At 41.1% G+C, this 18,575-nt stretch overlaps 1 protein-coding gene across 5 annotated transcripts in view; it reads right to left on the reverse strand.

Moving 5' to 3' along the window:
* TMEM74 (transmembrane protein 74) overlaps positions 1-18,575 on the reverse strand; it is a 47,270-nt gene that overhangs the window by 17,958 nt on the left and 10,737 nt on the right. For 2 of the 5 annotated variants that reach the window (XR_006017340.1, XR_006017338.1), the window contains exons 3-4: positions 16,459-16,521; positions 6,226-6,378 (exon numbers count right to left, since the gene is read on the reverse strand). The exons of 1 other annotated variant lie outside the window; for it this stretch is intronic. The gene's annotated coding sequence lies outside the window, so the exon portion shown is untranslated. The remainder of the gene's footprint in view (positions 1-6,225; positions 6,379-16,458; positions 16,522-18,575) is intronic. 2 more of the 5 variants (XR_006017339.1, XR_006017342.1) reach the window with 2 other exon arrangements.

Raw genomic sequence — 18,575 nt, forward strand, 5'->3', positions numbered from 1 at the left:
AAAAAAGATGTGTATATTTGGGCAACTAAATCCATAATCTGTCCCTGGCATCCTGGCCGCACCTTGAAGCCTGCGCTCAGTTCTGGGCCACTCACTACAAGAAAGACATTGAGGTGCTGGAGCATGTCCAGAGAAGGACAACGAAGCTGGGGAAGGGTCTGGAGCACAAGCAGCTGAGGGAGCTGGGAGTGTTTAGCTTGGAGAAAATAAGGTTCAGGATAGAGCTTCTTACTCTCCACAACTACTTGAAAGGAGGTTATAGCAAGGTGGGGGTCGGTCTCCTCTCCCAAGTAATGAGCAACAAGATCAGAGGAAATGGCCTCAAATTGTGCCAGGGGAGATTTGGATTGGATATGAGTAAAAATTTCTTCAGTTAAAGGAATGGCAGGCATTTGAATAGGTTGCCCAGAGAAGTGGTGGAATCACCTCCCCTGGAAATGTTAAAAAGACGTGGATGTAGCACTCGGGGACATGCTTTAGCATTGAACATCGTGGGTTGTGGTGGCCAGTGAACATACATTACAAGGGACAGAGAGTTCTCAGTAAGACAAGTCCCTAGTATCACAAAGTACCTCTTTAGGTTACAGTGACCAGAAAGACTTCTCCCAGGATACTTGTTCTGTTATGTTAATCTATCCCAGTTTGGATTCCCCAGTTGGCTGTTAACCTCTACCCCTCGTCACTCCCCCAGAGCTTCCCCATTGGTCCCTGTTCCCTAATCCCGCCTTTTCCCCCGTCCCTGGATAAAACTGTGAGTTTCAGGATCATGTTCATATTTGCGTCTGCAACCTTTGACGCTGTAGAAGCAATAAATGCTCCTGCCGGAACGCACACAAATGCCCTTCTCAACTCTTTGCTACCGACTGTAACACTGAACCCACCCGTGCTTCTGTGGGTGCACGTGGGACCCCACAGAGCCGAGCAGGGCCGGTATTAGTGGGTAAGCAGTTGGACCCAATGATCTTATGGGTCCTTTCCAGCTTTAACAGCTCTATGAATCTATGATCCCTATAAGCCTGGTTTTAAAAAATGCTGTATCAATTTCTGCATCTATGGAAGTTTGTATTTACTTAGTCTTAATGTTGTTATCATGAGCTAAACAGGGACATAAAAACCCAACTCGCTTCTTTTTTACATTAAAGCACTATAAACACATTTGACATGGTGTACTTTAAAAAATAAAAAAATAGGGAAAACCACCCATCTAGAAGCTAAGCCTTCTGTGCAGGACTCCTTTTGGCTTCAGTGCGGCTACCTGCCAGGTCGATTCCAGATTTCAAGCAGTCTAGTGAATTGTGACAGACTGGCGTCAGTCTTGTATTCCTATCTTATGAAACATTTCCAATGGAATATTTTAATTAAGATCAGCTTCGCTGGCATCAGAAAACTCATAACCTTCCCACAATCAAATATCAGCTGGAGAAAGCAGTCAGCAGTTGACCACAGAGCTGTTGTTTAACTTCAAAACAAGATGGGAACCTGCTCTGGTTTGTCAGACAATGTCTAGCTGCTGTCCTGCTCCTTAGGTTCAGCTTTGACTCCTCAGTAAGAAAACAGTAATGTAGAAAACCACCCGTGTATCTTTTCCACAAATATTCAACTCACTCCCTGGATTCAGATGGATTTTCTGATATTAAACAAGTAAATCTGTAATGGAATAGGGAATTAAAATTAATCAAAACCAGAGCTGTTCAAGAAATTCAGTGTATGCATTGATTTGTTATTATTGTTTTCCTCATGGATTTCAGTCACAGAGCACTATTTCCAGCTTGCCGTGTCGTCAGCATTCACTGGATCCCTGCACAGGCTGTCTGAGGAAATCAGGTTGTTTTTAAACAAAGATGCAGAATGTGGTCATTTAATTTTTTCAGCTTATAGATTTCCGGGTACTTGAAGTTCCTTTGAAATGGAGCAGTTGTCTGGGCAGATACAGTGGCCAATCACCCTTTCTCCTATTAATTTGCATATAATGAATCTATTGTTCATAAGAGATTAGCATCCAGAGACTGCTGGCTGCTCAGGCTGCTCTTTGACAGATTACTTGGACCTGTCATGACTCTTTAAGGATCCCTGCTAAGAGGCAGAGTAAATTACCCTCTGCTGTGCTCTATGCTGCTGTGGCTAAGCTGTGGTTTATTTAAATCGAGTTCAGCCATTACCACACTGCACGGCAGCATATGCTGCAAGTGAAGAAGAGTTTTGTGCAGCTTGGGCAGTGGGGCTCCCAGGGTTCCTCAAGGTTGTTGGCTTGACTCTGCTTGCATGGCAGGCAGATCCATAGGGGCTGGTCATGGTCATAGGCCCAATGGCTTTGGCAGCCCTAAGGGAAGTCAGTGTCCTTGGCTGTCCTTTTCTTGGTGTCTGGTCACTGCCAGCAGTGGCTCCTACGAAGGATCAGCTAAGCATCTTCAGCATACTAAGGAGACCAGAGTGGCGGAGAGCTGTCAAGTGCAGTAGGTGGATACATTTTGACTCCTCTCCTGGTGCAATAATAGGAGCTATCAAATGAAGATGGGTCCAGGAAAAAGGGAGGCAGCTCATTGCTTAGGGTGTGAGGGAGCTGGGGAAGTTCTTGTCGCCAGAGACTAAGAATGTAGTTCCCGTGAGTTCAAGGGGAAGCTGAATCTATTATTGAAGAAATAAATTTTGAAGATACAGAGACAGTGACTCGTCCTCAGAAAGGTCCCCAGCTATCAGATGCTGAAGGCTGTGAGTGTTTGAGCATGTAAAACTAGATCCTTGTGCTGCTCCTATGCTCTTCCTCAGAAATCTGCAAAATCTCCATCTGTGACTGATGGAGACAAGGCACTGGACTGAACTCGCCATCCACCCAGAATGATTATTCCCCTATTTCTCACAGATGTGCTCCTTGCTCCCACCCATTTTCAAGCCACACGCTAGCCTACTGTTCACATGCCTCTCAGTTAATTCAGGTATTTGTACTTGTTTTCCACATTACAAATTAAGAGAGAGATTTACCAAGGTACATTGGTCACTCCATTATACCAGTGTTGCAGAGTTGCTGCCATTTAAGAAGTATTGGCTGATGCTTTTTGGAGAATCTTCTGTACCAACAGATCTACTTCTCAAAGTTGAACTATAAAAGGAATTTAATATTAAGCCTACCAGTTTTCAAACTAGTGGAAACACACTGTTGGCACTGGCTTCGGGCTTCTCATACGGAGAACATATATGCAGTTTAATTATTTTAAAATGTCATAAGCGATGCCAGTGAACAAAGAAAGCTACATTAAACTGGAGTTACTGCTAAAAGGATCAAGTACTTTGAGGAGTAAAAAAATGTTACAGGAATGCTATTATCTTAGAATCAAACCTTATGAATCTAGGACACGTAAAGCTAAATTTAGACAAAGTAATCGTATACTTAAAAAATAAATCTAGGCAAATAAAGACAAGCGAATACATACTTAAGACAACTGAATGTTCATAACAATCTTACTAAAACAAACCTTTAGCCCCAGTTTGAAGAGAAAAAGTGTGATTAAAGAAAAGTCAGCGTGTCTATAAAAATTCATTTAATCTAATTTGTGACTATGCACATTCTGACTGCAGGGAAGGCCAAGGTACTAGAAAGTTACATAACATTTCAGCTAGAGGTAGGATGAAACTTGCTGTCATCTTAACTCAGGGACTGAAAGCCTGAGGTGCCAGTGGCACACCCTGAGAGTCCCAGGATCCTGAAGAGAAGCACACAAGCACATGGTGTTCTAGCTCTCTTGTAATCTAGCCTGAGGTTTAAAGCCAATTTGGGTATTGGCTGCAGACTGCAGTAGTTACCTAACTCTGCACGGTCTGATTCACCCACTCTGAGACTGCACCACTGGGACACAGCTGATCTCAGGGGACAGCAGCAGGAGGCTGCTGTGCAGAGCCAGCGCAGGACAGGCAGGAAGAATTCCAGCAATAACACAAGTGCTGTCAATGAGGTATATGGTTTTTATAAAATTGTTTTTAATAGAAATTCACTTAGGAGGTGAACAGGATTTTTTACTAGTTTAGCTTTCAAGCACTAAAATACTCTCTTTTGTACTTGTTCACAGCCTATCTCTGTGGAAGGCTGATTTCAAAGCTGTGACATTCTGAGACTGCGGATTTGAAATTGTTAACATATCATTGTAAGAAACATCTTTAGAAGAGAAATGTTAAAATTGAAAGCTTTCAAAACAAACAGGAGCCTAGGTTCTATATATATACCAATATGCTGTATTTTTAGGATTGTGATAATACTATGCAAGCATTATTAGTGAGACCTTAATCTGGGTTTCCAGTACCTGAAGTAATAATTCTGAGCCAGGGATAACACTGAACTTTTTGATAAAAATTTTTCCTTAAATGGGAATGTTTTGATCCACCTCATCTGCTGGCACTGTTTCTGAGCCTCCAACCTCCCCAGTCCCAAATACCAAGCCATGCTTGCTTCATCAGACAGATGAAGAGGGTGAGCAAGGCCTTGTGCCAAGTGTTTAACCTGCCCTTCCTCCTTCACCCCTCACACTGCTAGTTGTCCATCCATCTGCAAACATTGTTTCTTAAGCAAAGGACTTATAAGTCTTTATTTCAGCTTCGGGTGCCTGGTCCTTTTGAGGTGGAAGCGTCTCCTTCACAAATGAATAAATGCTGCTCCCTGCTGGAAACTTTCAGTAAATTGCAGTCTGCTGATATTTTCCTTACGAAAAGAAGGTGGTGGAAAATGCAAACAGCTATTAAAAATCAGACAAGTGCAGTCCTTCAGGGGGCAAACTCTCCAAGGATCAATGTTAGTGCAGTGGTGCTGGATCTCTTACTGTCCCTCCTGGGCTGTTCTTCTGCAGTGCTGCAGTCAGAGCCACAAGCACTGGGGCACCCTCTCTACCAAGGACTTGGCATCACAAGAGAGGAATGAGAGAAGCCATATAGAGACCACCTGGCAGCTGCTCTTGTACCTCAGGGGAAATCCAACATGCCTGCACACCTACAAAAGCAGATCTGTTCCTATTGGTGCACAAGGAGCCACTTCACCTCGTGAACGGAGGAACTTTGCACTGCCTATCTCGTATCAAGCACATAAGTGCAGAAAAGCAGGTAAAGAGGAAGTGATTCTTCTGATGGACCTTGACAGCAATTATGATCCTGGTCCCTAAACTATTCAAAGCATGCCTGTGGATGCCATGTGGTGGATCTCACTGAGAGAAGAAAAGGTCACAGAAGATCACAGATCTGATTTGCAAGAGGTGAACTAGCTTGACAAGCTGTCATGCAAACCCATTTTATGCAGGTTAATTTAAGTAGAAAATATATTCAAAATGCTCTACTGGATTAGGCCAAATTCTGAACATCTCTTCCAACTCTCTTGAATAAGCTTCACATAAGGTGCTGGGAGCAGCAGCATCTAGTTCCTCATGGGAAGGTCCAGTGTACTAAGACACTTTTACAGAGTACAGAGGCATCCTTATTAATCTGAATGTAAGAGCTCTCAGATTTGGGAGGTGTTACATCCCATTACGCACAGTACTCCCATCTCACCTCTCCATGGATTGCTTCTCTGCTCAAGGGCTGTGGTGCCAGTGTGTTTGAATGTGTCCACACATGTGAAGAACTGAAAAGACTGGGAGAACTCTCCTTGAGTAGATTGTGTGAACTAAGGTGTTAATTTGGCAGTGTGTATAGAGCAGCTACAGTCAGGAAAAGAAGTAGTCAATATCAGCTAGGGATAAAGAAATTTGCAAAGGCAATAGTGTTTCAAGGAATAAGAAGCACATCGGAGTACAACACCACACTTGCCTTCTTCTAGCAGTAGATGATACCAGACCAACTTCAATATAATTTTCGTATCTTTCAGCCTCCTTTCCACACCCACTTTGGTTTAACATCTGTATTTTTTCATCCTTCACCTCTAGCAATCATTGCCTCAATCTTTACCTCTACTCCTTCCTCAGTTGTGGTTTCTGAATTATTGAGACATCTTTTTTTGCACCATTGACGTACAATGATTCCTTTATAAATCCCGTATTTACTAAGGCCTTAAGCCAGTACTTGGTGACGTTGGTGGGATTCAGTCCACTGATTTCAGAGGACTTTGGAACACACTTTCTCTGTGAGTTACAATATTAGTTTTTTTTCTTAACCCTTTTCTTAAGTGGTGGAATATCAGTATGGAAGCCAATATGTTCCCAACTGTGAGCTTTGCCTTGTCAGTTCCCGCAACAAAACCTGGAGAAGACGTACCCTGTTGAAGGGAAGGCAGCCAAGACAATATGGAAGAAAGCTGAGGTTCTGTTTTTCCAGTTTTGTGGGAAGCAAATGGTAATTGTTGTTAGTTTCAGGCCAGAGTTACAGCTCCCGAGCTGGGTCTCAGTCCCTGGTTCCTCTGAGGTCAGTCTGGAAAGGATGAATCAGAGGTGAGATCCAATGATGCATTAAGAGCTTTCCCAGCAAAAACAGATTTAGAGGAACAAGCAAAACCAAATCTGCTCAGTTAATGTTCTTTCCTGAAGCCCAAAAAAAGCCCAGGACAAAAAATAAAGAGAAGTAGGTGCATCATTGCAATACTGTACCCTGAAACTACAAAATACTGGGACTGAGCATGTGGCACTTCTTTCCCTCTTTCACCTAAGTCTCTTGGTTCTCTCTGAAACTTAGCTTTCCCATGCAATGCCTTCTGTGGGCACTCATGTCTTCTCTGTCCTCTTCACTAGGCTGCCATTCCTCACGGGTGCTGTTTGTAGTTGTCTCTCTTGTTCATGCCACTTCTATAATTTCTGTTCTCTTATCCATTGCCCAATCAGTCCTGCTCTAGCTAAGCTCTTTTCCCTGCTATAGTATTCATCTTCACATTCCCTGTGTAACTCCCAGGAACTTCTTTCCACGTGGGACCAGAAATCCTCCAGAAAGTGCTGTGAACCATATCCACAAATGGATTATGTTAGGCAGGCTCTACCTGCAACTTTAACATTAATTTTCCATTAGAGGGAGCAATGTCTATGGAATAGATAAGATTCTGCATCTGGAAAGCAATTTGTTATGTCTTTAATATTTCTGTCTGGTTATATTTGGGGTTTTGTCTTTAACACCCCTCAGTGCAACATTTGAGCATTTTTGTCTTTTTCCTGCTTAATGTGCAGCAGCATCTTTTTCTTGGTAAAAGGTAGAAAGTGATTGACTCAAATAGAAATGAGGACAGAATGTAGATGAGAAGGGGTGGATGTTTTTCTGCTTTTTTTTCTTTTTTTCACTTGTAATTTAATGAATATTTTTACAGAAGATTAATTGCAGAGTTAATCGATTTTGAAAAATACAACATCAAGTAAAATGTTAAAACCTCATTGTTGAATAAAATTATTCAAAAAATCTTCCTGGAGAAATATATGTTTGGCTGGTAGTTTCTAATATGACGTCAATGCCTGAGCTGTTTCCTGTTTGGTTTGTGGCAATTAAAGCACATCAAAATGAAAAATAATGCAAAGAAAGTACAAGAGCAGAGCTGCAGACAAATACTGGGTTTTTTTTTAAGAACAGTTGGGTGGTGTGGAAATTGTGATGTTCCAGAACTAATGTTCACAGTAGGGAGAAGAGAAGGCTCACAAGCTTCAGTCAGTATTAAACACTCAAGAAACGAGATATTAGAGGTGGTGGTATAGGACAGGACCTTCTGAATATTACAATAAATCATTTTTCTTGAGGTAAGGTTGTTGCTCCTGTGTTTTAGTAGGATTCGAGACAAAAAGGAAAGCAGCCTGACAGCCATGTTAATGCTCTTGGTATGTTTTGAGTTCCACCACTGAACAGCTAGACTCTTACATTCAGCATTAGAAATTATTTCTAAGTGATATAATATTAACACTACTTTTCTGTAGAGGTGGGACATGGTGCCCATCAGAGTGGGCAAGATGATACGGATCACTTTTCTGCCCCTTCTTTTGCCTATGAAATGCAGCAGGTCCTGCCAAGCTCAGAAGAGACGTGAGCTGGATGTCTCACAGCTGCTTTTGCAAATGCTTTGGCTTCTAGATCCAGGGAGCTGCTCTGTGGTAAAGAAGGGCTCCCAATAGTTGTCTGCACCTACCTAATCGGGTGATCAGAAGGGAGGCAGAAAAAGGGACAGAGGTAGCTCTCACAACTTGAAACATATATAACATATATAAACATATGGTTATATATGTAAGGAAAAATATTCTTCATATGTGGTCCAGCAGTCAAACACTGGAAGCAGCTGGGAATGTCGATCTTCAGAATTCAGCTGGACATGATCCCGAGCAGCCTAATCTAACTTTGAAGTCAGCAAACCTTTCAGGAAGATCTTGGCCAAAATAACCTCTAAGAGGTCCCTGCTAACACAAATTCTGTAACTCCATTATGATGTCATATATCCTATATAACCCAGGCATCCACTCTGAATACCTCTATCTGATCTATCAATCACAGGTAAAAGTAAGGAGGAAAGACGTCAGATAAAAGTGCAAGACGAAGGAAGCAACACAGACATAACTTTGGTTCTGAAATGTTCTTCATTAACTTCTCAGAAGAAATTGGGAATTGACTTTAGGATGAGACATTCTACAGTAGTGCAAATACTTAGTGACCATGTAATCATGAATTCTAGCAAAGGATGGCTTCAAATATTGAGCTGTTTTCTCTCACAGCAGCAGTGGTGAAGGGACAGAAGAAAGAGACATTGAGTTCCTGAAGTGAAACATGTCTCAGAGGAGAATAAATCCAAAGCAAAACCTGAAGGCATGGCCATAAATTCTTGTGTGATATCTATTCATGTGATTCAAACACAGGATACTGCTTGCCTGTGTTGATGAAAGTAGTTGATCTAATTAATTATTTTCGTTTGGATGATAGGAAAGACCAGGAAACCCTCTCTAACAGAAGGTTTGTGAGACATCTGAGAATAGCACTAAAAATGGACTGGACCTAACATCAGTAAAAATATTGAAGAGATTCATCCCATTTTTGAGGAGGTCAGTGGAAAGTCTAATACATTTATTTTATTATTAAAGCAAGAAGTGATTTGTAAAAGCTGAAGAACAGCTTTCAAAAATGTGTGGGCACATGTGTGCATCACATAAATTAGGAACTGAATTCTGTGGCTTAATATAAGCTATGAGGAAAACTAAAATGTTGGGAGAATTACACTGATCACACGGGGTATTCTTTTTTACGTGTTACTACCTGCTTTTTTCTTCCTTTTTTTTTTTTTTTTTAATTTTTGTCCTTCACATTGCCAGGATAACTGTTTTCTTAGTACATAATTAGGTGATTTCCTTTTGTAGCAATTCAAGAACACTATTTTGCTTCATTCTCAATGTTCAAAGTGTAAGACTTTGCAGTTCATAATGTCCCTGACTACTTCCTAACTTTATCTAAAGGCAAGAGTAATGAATGTAGCTACGAGATACAATTTTTTCATGTCCATTAACACTTTATTGGCATGTTTTTTTGGTCAGTTCTGTTACAGTGATTGTGCTGAGACTGGATTATAATTAATTAGTGACAGTAAAAAAGCCAAACGCCAAAAATCTAGTATGAGTTAGACAAGTTAAATTGATTAAAATTAATAGAAGATGCTCTGACATCTAACTCCCCACTCACCACCATCACCTCCTTCCATCACACAGGTATTTTCTTTTAGTAAGAGTTTACATTTTTGTTTTTCTTTTGGCAGTGTTTATCTTACAGCTCTCTGTGGTTCTCTCTCTACTTGCACCTCACAAACAGTATAGCAGGGTTATAAGGGCTTTGTCGTGTAATTGGCTAGTATGGTATTGTAAATAAGTAAAACTAATTCCCTGGACAAATAGATGTTGTATAGCATTAGATGCACTTGAGTGCAAATAAAGAATTTGATTATGTTTCTCCCTCCTGCCTGTGAAAAACAGTTCCCTTTTTATCTAATATCATATGCCTTAAGTGCTGAGGCTGCTGGTAATTGCCTTGCAGGACTGTTCCTCATCTAAGAGACATCTGCAACTCGTGACTCACTAGCAGTCTACTGAGAATTCCTTTACACTAATTTCCATCCCCAGCTCCTAATTTGTCTCTCAGGCTACTCTAAGCAGTATCTTCCAACTTTTCATTTCTCCAAGGAAATTCATCAAATACACTCATGCACAAGGGTGGGAACCAGCCTACTGCTCAGAGAAAGGCATCTCAGAGGCCACTTTTCATGTCTATTCATGATCCTGTGCTGAGAAATCACTGTTACTTGAAGCAGGTAAGGTGGGCTGTGCTGTGGGTGTCAGCTTAGGTGTAGATGCACTTGCAGCATGGGAAAGAGGGGCTGTAGCAGGACAAGACTCATATAAAAAGTTGTGAGATGCTCAGCATAAGCCTCTGCCTCTCTGCACTTGCTTGGAAGAATGCAGCATAGGTTTGAACTCTAGGTTTGAAACTATATCATCTCTTTGTCAAGTAAGAGATTAATGCAAGGAGCTTCTGTTAATCCTTTCTGCATTTCACACTAGGCACAGGGAGAAAACATCCAGTTTGTGTTTGGTATTTGCAAGCTAATGCTTGTGCAGAAGAATTAGGGAGGTTGGAAGGAGTTCTCTGCTGCCTGTGGCTCTCATTTCTATTGCATTACCTCAAGAGGTGCAGAAATTGCTAATCACTGAAGTGAAATGACAAAAAATAAGTAAGTAATGTTATATATTAGCTATGCTTAATAAAATGAAAGACACCTATCAGTTCAAGTTCTGCATTTCCCAAGAAGTTAAGAAATAACTAATATGACACTGCAACAGAGGCAGTCCTGTTTCTGTAGACAAAGATGTCTGTATTAAAAGCATTTTTTTCTGAGCTGACATTAGGCTAATTCCCTCCTGTCCATTCCTAATAGATTGAATGCTAGGAGTCAAATGGCACTCGACCTTGTAAAAATCAGATCACCCACTCGAAGAAAACAAAATCTAACAATGAAGAGTCTTTCTGATATAAGTAAAAAAGGTTCTGATATAAATAAATAAGTAGACTACCTGTTTCTACTAAAGTGATGTTCCATGGTGCTGCTTTACAGAAATACTGAGGCAGCCTTTTCTGCAACAATCATTTAACCTGAAAGAGTGCAAGATAGTCGGAGCACTCAATAGCAGCCTCTGCTTCTGCCTGTTCTCAGGGGTTTGAACAGTAGCAATTTGTTTTATGGGACATGGCATTTCTCCTGCCCTGCTGATGCAAAGAATTGGCCTTTTGTACGGCCCCTCTGTGCGTGCTCGGTGCCAGCAGATTGCCTTTCTTGGCACACACGGACATTTCAGAGGGAATGTACGCGGCTCTGTTTCGTCTGACAGACATTTTATTCATGTAGGGCTGATTTGCCTCATTAGCCATCAGTCCAAGTAAGTGTGATACATCAGAGTCCTGGCTCCAAGTTAACTTAGGGACACTGTTATCCACAGGCAGCTTCTTGGGAAACATCCTCTCCACCCCTTTTCCTCTGGAGAACAAGGAGATGCATGTTGTACTTCTTCCTGCAGAGGGAAGACCTCGCTCCACTCCTTGTGCCCAGTAGCTCATTTGGCTGGTGCACAGGAGCTAAGATGCACACACTGCTCCTTCCACAGCCTTGCTCTGTGAGGCAGGGATAGAAAGGGAAGGAAAACAGTATGTGTTGAGAATTGAAGCAAAGTGGTTATGGTACATGACCTGCATGAGATGACCCCATGGCTCTGATACAGGCCAATAAAGCATGCTAAGGCTTCAAAGAAGAGTAATTACTATCAATTACTGCATCTAAGGTCACAAGAGACTGTAATTACCTCTCTGATCTCCTGTATTATACGGCTCACAGGCCATCTATTATAATTATAAGAATTATTATAGTTGTTAATGCTATTATTTTAGAAAAAACACCCATCTTAATTTCAAAACTTCCAGGGATGCAAAAGCCTTGGTAAAGTATTCACTTGGTACTTACTCCAACTTGCTTAATTACCAGTGCCAGTCAGGCAGTAAATTTATCTGCTAAATCCAGTAACCCTCTACTATCAATTTCTGGTCTGCAGTAAGTATTGATAGACCTGGGCAAAGACAACCTGGATGTTTGTGTATGTCTACCTGTGGTTTAACAATGCAGAGGAAAAGTCTTCACTCTGCCATGACAAAGGGCTTGAGTTGAGAGAGCGCTGCTGATAAGGTTTTGCTTTACTGGTGCTGCTTGAACCTGCCAGGTCATAACCCTCCTTTTGTCCTTTGCTTGTCAAAGGCCAGTGTATCATTTTCTGTTGAATAGCAGTTAACAGTATACCCTGCTTTCCTAGTTCTCTACAGGATAATAGAGGCATCCTCTCTGCATCTTTGTACATGGGTGTATACAATTAATTATACTGGAAAAGAACTTAGAGGCAAAAGGCATTAATTAAAGTGCCTATAAATTTCCTGGAGTGACTACTGTAAGAAACTTGGTCTTCAAAGTGCTTTGTTTTAGACCTTGTTTAATCTGTACTTTCTTCCTGCTTGCACTGATATAATTTTCATGAGTAATTACTATAGGAGAATAGACTTTCTCTCTGTACAAGTTTTACTAACAAATCAAATATCCTATCAGAATGGGAAATGAACATAAAAATTAAGTTCTTTTATATTACAATTACACTCATAACCAAGAATTGTTACTAAAATATCATTAGAACTGTGAATATAACCAAAGCAGAAAAACATTTAAAAAATTCCTAACCTGGTTTGTTCTAGGGATAGATAGTGACTTTTCAGAAGGCCCCTCCCATACAGGGAGATGAGGCTCCTTCAGTTGCTCTCTCTATGTATGTTCAAATGTACATTTCTCTTAGCAACTTTCCTTCCATACGTTTTGATCCTATTGACCAGTCTAGCCAATCAAATTTTTCCAGGATGGAGCGGGTTGGGGGGGGGGAGGGGGGGAGAGATAAATGCCGTATATATTGCTACATCCAGTGAACATTAGCAATTGAATAGGAGACAGGGACCTTTTAAGTTCTCCAGCTGAGAGAACAGCATAGTGACAGCTCACACCTTATTAGACACCAGACAATACAAAGAAGCAGAAAGAGCAACCACATCTTTGGAAAAGCCTCAATTAACAAAGAATGAGACATAAATCTGCTGGAAGCAGCACTTGTTCCATGCTGGTGTTCAGAGGGGTAAGCACAGCACAGCCCTCGGGGCTGTGCTGGAGGGGCAGGAAACACAAAGTGCTCCCACGAAGTGGAGATGCTGTCCTACTAAGAAAGCACAAGTTGGGTCTCCATATCAGTGAGATCAATTGCACTTGTAACCTCAAATTTCATTAGTGCTGTATCTGTTTTCTCAGCTATGGAAAAAATAATCCTTCCTTTTGGAAAATTTTGCAGACTGTGGGCCACAGCTGTTAGCAAAGCTCCCATTGATTCAGGGCCAGAGAAGAAACCTCTCCACATGCTGTAGTTATTACAAGCTGTTTGCATTTTTAACTCATGCTAACAATCTAGTTGGAGGATATTTTTTATTATTATTTACTGATTTTTTTAAAACATAAGACAAGAAAACGCATATTAACATGAAAGGGTCTGAACATCTCCTCTGGCAAAAAGGAAGAAAGAAAATAAATTGCAGAGGAGAGAGAGATTTTAACATGTAGTCACCTCCTGTACTGTAAAAAGTAAATAAGAAAGTGGATGACATCACTTATGACCTAAATAAGTGTCAAAATAATGAAATGCGTTTGCTGATGGGAAGCAGAACTGATAGATGCCTCAGATATCTGACTCTGTTAATTTAGAAGTTGCTATCTTCAGCTGAAAAAGATGTTAAAATGCCCAGTGTCCACATTTTATTTCTGGTGCTTATGAATCAAACCCACACAAAAATGAGGCAATCAAAATGCACCAGATAGCCATAGAACTGAGATGGGGATGCTTATTAGTGTTGTGATGAGAAGTAAAATTGTCAAAGATTGCAGTTCGATAGTTTTATATGAACTACAGACAGGGAGAAATTCCCAAAATAATAAAATTTCATTTTCACATTCTTCTGCAAAAGGCTTCAGCTTCTCATTTCATATATTTTAATTTCAAACTGACACAAGCTAAGCTAAATATTCTGTTTTTGTTGGGAGGAGGCAAAACCCTGAAACTCCTACTAAAGTAGAGCATCTTGTAGTGTGGATTGGGTAAAGGATAAATATCTTTTTTTCTTTAGGAGACATCTGTCTTGAAACAGTGTTTTCCTTTTCATCTGGCTAGAGGCAGAGATCTCTAAACCTAGCCAGAAGGTGCTACAAGCTGTAATTGCTGGAAGGTCTGTGCTCCTCCGAATGTGGTGGATTTAAAGTTCAGTGCTCTGGTTTTACCAGTCAACTGCTCAGCCTGGAGAACAGAAGGCTTGAGGAGATCTTATCTATGTGTATAAAAACCTGATGTGGGGCTGGGGGAAAATAAGACAAAGCCAGAGACTCCTTGGCACTGACAGGGCAAGAGGCAATGAAATCTGAAATACAGAAAATTCTGATAATGATCAGAAAAAAACCCCTTTTCTTTGCTTTGCAGGTGGTCAAACACTGCAAAATGCTTCAGAGAGAGGCTCTGGAGTCACCTTTAATGGAGGTATTCCAAAGTCAACTGGATGAACTACAGGCAATCTGCTCTCGCTGACTTTGCTTGAGCAGGGGCTGGACCAGATGAGCTCCAGAGGTGTCCACCAGCCTCTACCACAATTCTGTGAAATGGCTTCTTCTCTACCAGCACTTTTTATGAAATTCTGAAAGCATACTGACACACTGAGTGCCATCCAGTGATCAGCTCAAAGGAAACAAATAGTCATTGGGACGCTTTTCTGACCAAAAAAACTTATTTTTTAACTTCTAAGCAATCTCTGTTTTGTCAAATTATTTATCTGTCAGCTTGACAGATAAGATCAGACTGTGCCTGTACTTCCCATATGTTTCTTTTGCTGCAGATCATTCAGTGCCAAAGTTTCCTGAATATCCAAATCTGACTTTTAGATTATTATTTTGAAACACTTTGGATAAAAACATATGAACCTCAAACTTTTCTGCAGGGCATATAGACCATTTTCCTACTTCCAGCACTTTAAAGATAAATTAGCTTCACTGCAGAAGAACAGAAGACATTCTGAAGGTTCTCTAGCGATTAGTTTAATTAGCTAATAAACCAAATGGAATACACCTATTTCATTGAGATAGCAGAAATGCATTATCTTGAACAATAAACCCAGCATTTGCATGCAGCTTATGACAGCAAAGAGACTGTGAGTAATTCAAGAGAGATAAATTTAACAGGAGAGGAGATGCTGAACAGGGAGAGGGGTGAGGATCCAAGCAGAGCTGGCAGAGCGGTGAGGACAACTGCCATGATGATTAAGGACATGAGGATACAGAGGCAATTGCACTCCACTCAAGCTACCTTTGTCCTGACCTGGATGAAGCATGTAGGAGACACTTCCACTGAGAGGCACAGCATATTGCTCAGGCACTGTGCCCTCCTACAGCAGCTCTGTGCTACTTGGGACCAGAGCTGGCTGTGTCCAGCCAGCTCAAAAGCCTGCCCAGCTCAAGCCAGGGTCCGTCTGTCCCCACGCACACAGGTATGCCCCGAGGAGCAAATTCCCAGGAGCATCTTAGTTTCTCTCCAAGGTGCTCATGAGCCTTTAACTGGTTCTGAAACTAGTTCTGAAACAAGCTGAGAAAGGGAAATATATAGTAAAGCAAATGAGTCATATGAAAATGGAAATAAGTGATAAAAATTATGCTAATAATCATCAAATAATCTTCTGCTGGGCCTACCATTGGTTTATAAGGGGGCTGGTGCACAAGGCAGAGAGGGACTGCAAGGCTGGGAGAGGTGGCGGGGGAGTGAAAGAGAAAAAAATGGAGAAAAAACAAGATCGCCTTTTGGTAAATCAGAAGACGGCTGGATTTGTTCAGCGGTTCATGAAGACACTACCTAAGGTTTTCAGGTGATTAGTGCCCCTAGGGAAACTTGAAGAATGTAGAGTGTTCTCAAATTAAATGCACAATCAACTTTTATTCTGAAAGACGACAGAATGATGTGAGAGAGAATTTAAGGTCTGTCCAAAGCAATTAATTTTTAAAAAGACACTAGAAACCTAACTGGTCTTATACAGTGTAGTATAAAAAACTCGTGGCATCTGACTATCCCTTCTATTAAAATAGACAAGAGATAGAAACCTTTGAAAACACTGGATGTAACTAGAGGACATATTTTATGAAAATGAGTTGTTGCTTACAAGATCAGGACTTTTTATTACTGTTGATAAATTGGCTTACTAGTATAAAGAATGACTAATCTGTAAGGGCTTGCCTTTGGATGTTGTTGGTTTTTTTTATTCCCAGTCTTGATTAGCCTCCTGTTTTACAACAGCATCAATCAACCGGACTACAATCAATTCAATATGAATTGTGAAATCTATTTCCACAATAATTATTGACTGTAGCTATTAACATTATGAAATCCATATTCCTACCTGCTTGCTGACAAGACCTTCACCTCCCTTCCATTTTCTTCTCTTTAGTTCCACATACTTTGCCTGACAAAAAAAAATAATTAAAAATACTTCTTATTTTTCCCGCCTTCTGTTCACTGAGGTGAAATGGTAAGATGCACAGGTAACTCTGAGGTAAAATACCTTATCTCAAACAGGAAATAAACCAAACATTGTCCTATATAAATGACAGTAAACATCATGTGATCATGTGTGGACACAGGGATTAACTTGGGGTTCCCACAAGAGCTCAAGGTAAAGAAAGATAGTATTTGTGTGACAAATTCACCTCCTGTGGTGTTTGGATACAGATCTCCTTACTTGCAATGCATTGGTTTATCCTGTGTGTAAATAAATGACTGTAGTTGTTTATATAAGCTTATTGTTGTGTATCCTGGAACTTTTAATGGGATGTGGGGTGAAGTTTCAGTGAAGGATTCTTAAATAGTGTACAAATTTTCCATGTTAGTCCTCCATGGCCTGCATTCTAGCCTTCACCTTGAAAAAAAAAGCCACTAAAACCTGCTCTGTTTACTGTAGTTAAGACTTTGATTTTAAACCACAGACTTGAGGTATTACTGCTGTGCTGTGGAGCATCCCCAGCAGCTGTTTATCTCTCCAAGTCACAACTTCTTTCATTTTGTTCTGTGCAGGAGCAGTAACTTATTACTGGCCTCAAATTTTATCTCAGGCTACCTCAGCCACCCAGCTGAAAGGTAAGCTTAATCCCATCTGAATTGAAGGGGAGATAGAAAAGAATTGGCTTTTATTCCTATGCACTGGACACAGAATCAGATAATATGCAGGACAGCCAAAGAGGAGGAACTAGCTCTTTGCTGAGCCACAGAGCACTCACACCAGCATGCCCACAGACAGATGAGATTTGGGCTCTCAGATGACAACGTATAAATGAGATCTCGATGGATATTTAAATGATTATTTAAGACTCTCTATGAGAACTCCATTTCCAAGGCTCACATGTGCACTCTTGGAGCTGCAGCAGTGCCATGCGTCAGCGGGACACTGCCTGCTGCCACCAAGGCAGTGGGGTTGGAGTGGTTCTGTTTGCACACGTGGCTTCGTGAGGCTGATGAAGAACTGCAGAGCTGGCATCAAAGTGAAAAGCAAGAACAGCACAAGCAGAAATAATGTATGACCCTAAAGCACCCCAGACCTGAACACAAATGGGAGTTATCTGGATAGAGGAAGATTGACAGCTCTTTGAATCCAACCACTAAATAAAGACATGCATTTGTGGTGCTCCTAGAAAGACTCTGGTTCCTGGAATCAATGCAAAGATTTGTTCAGCCCAGTGTGCAACATTTTTCTCCCCTTCTCAGACAGACTCATTTTACCTAGAAACTTGCTGTCTGCATTATATCTCCTCTTCATTTTTTCTGCAGATGATAAGGCATTGTCCAAAACTGACTTAATAACAGCAGTAAGAGAGATGGATTATCACTTTAGGTTATTCAGACAGTAGTTAAAGTTAATAAAGGCTCAGACTGCTTCTTTGTGCTACAAATACTGTGCAACAGATTAGCCTGCTGGGGAGCGCAATTGGAGGTGCTGGGTCCCCAGTCACTCCTCAGATGCCAGGGTAGTGGCTACAGCATTCATTTTCTCCTGAAGACATCTGACATTTGCTTCTCTCCATACTTCTCTATCTCTGCTGGAAAGCTGCAAGTGTAACCTCAGCACAGTTAATGTTCTTCTCTAACACACCAGGACAAGAAATACCATTAGCGTGTGAATGATGTATGAGGTGCTGGGTTCCTGCACCCCTCCCTTTTTGTTCAGGGGTTGACCATGAACTGTTTCTGCTCTCCTTCCCTCCCACAGTCCATCATGGATCTAAAGCTTTGATCCTGACTCTCTGAATGCACTTCTCCTATGCGCAACTGCATCCCAACAGGGGCTGCAGAATTAGGCAAGGCAGCAGCATATGACAAATGATGCTTTTTTTGTAGACTGTGCAGAGCTGGAGGTCAAGCACACTATTAATAATTCTCTGACTTTTTAAAAGCTGTATTTCCTTCATTTGTTGGCAACATGATTTGAAAGGTCTGTACAAGCCACTTAAAACAGCAACTGAACAC

The sequence above is a fragment of the Corvus kubaryi genome, unplaced genomic scaffold (genome assembly GCF_017639235.1).
Source record: "Corvus kubaryi isolate FWS band 111438036 unplaced genomic scaffold, C.kubaryi_AGA036_p1.0 37385, whole genome shotgun sequence".
NCBI classification, from domain to species: Eukaryota; Metazoa; Chordata; class Aves; order Passeriformes; family Corvidae; genus Corvus; species Corvus kubaryi.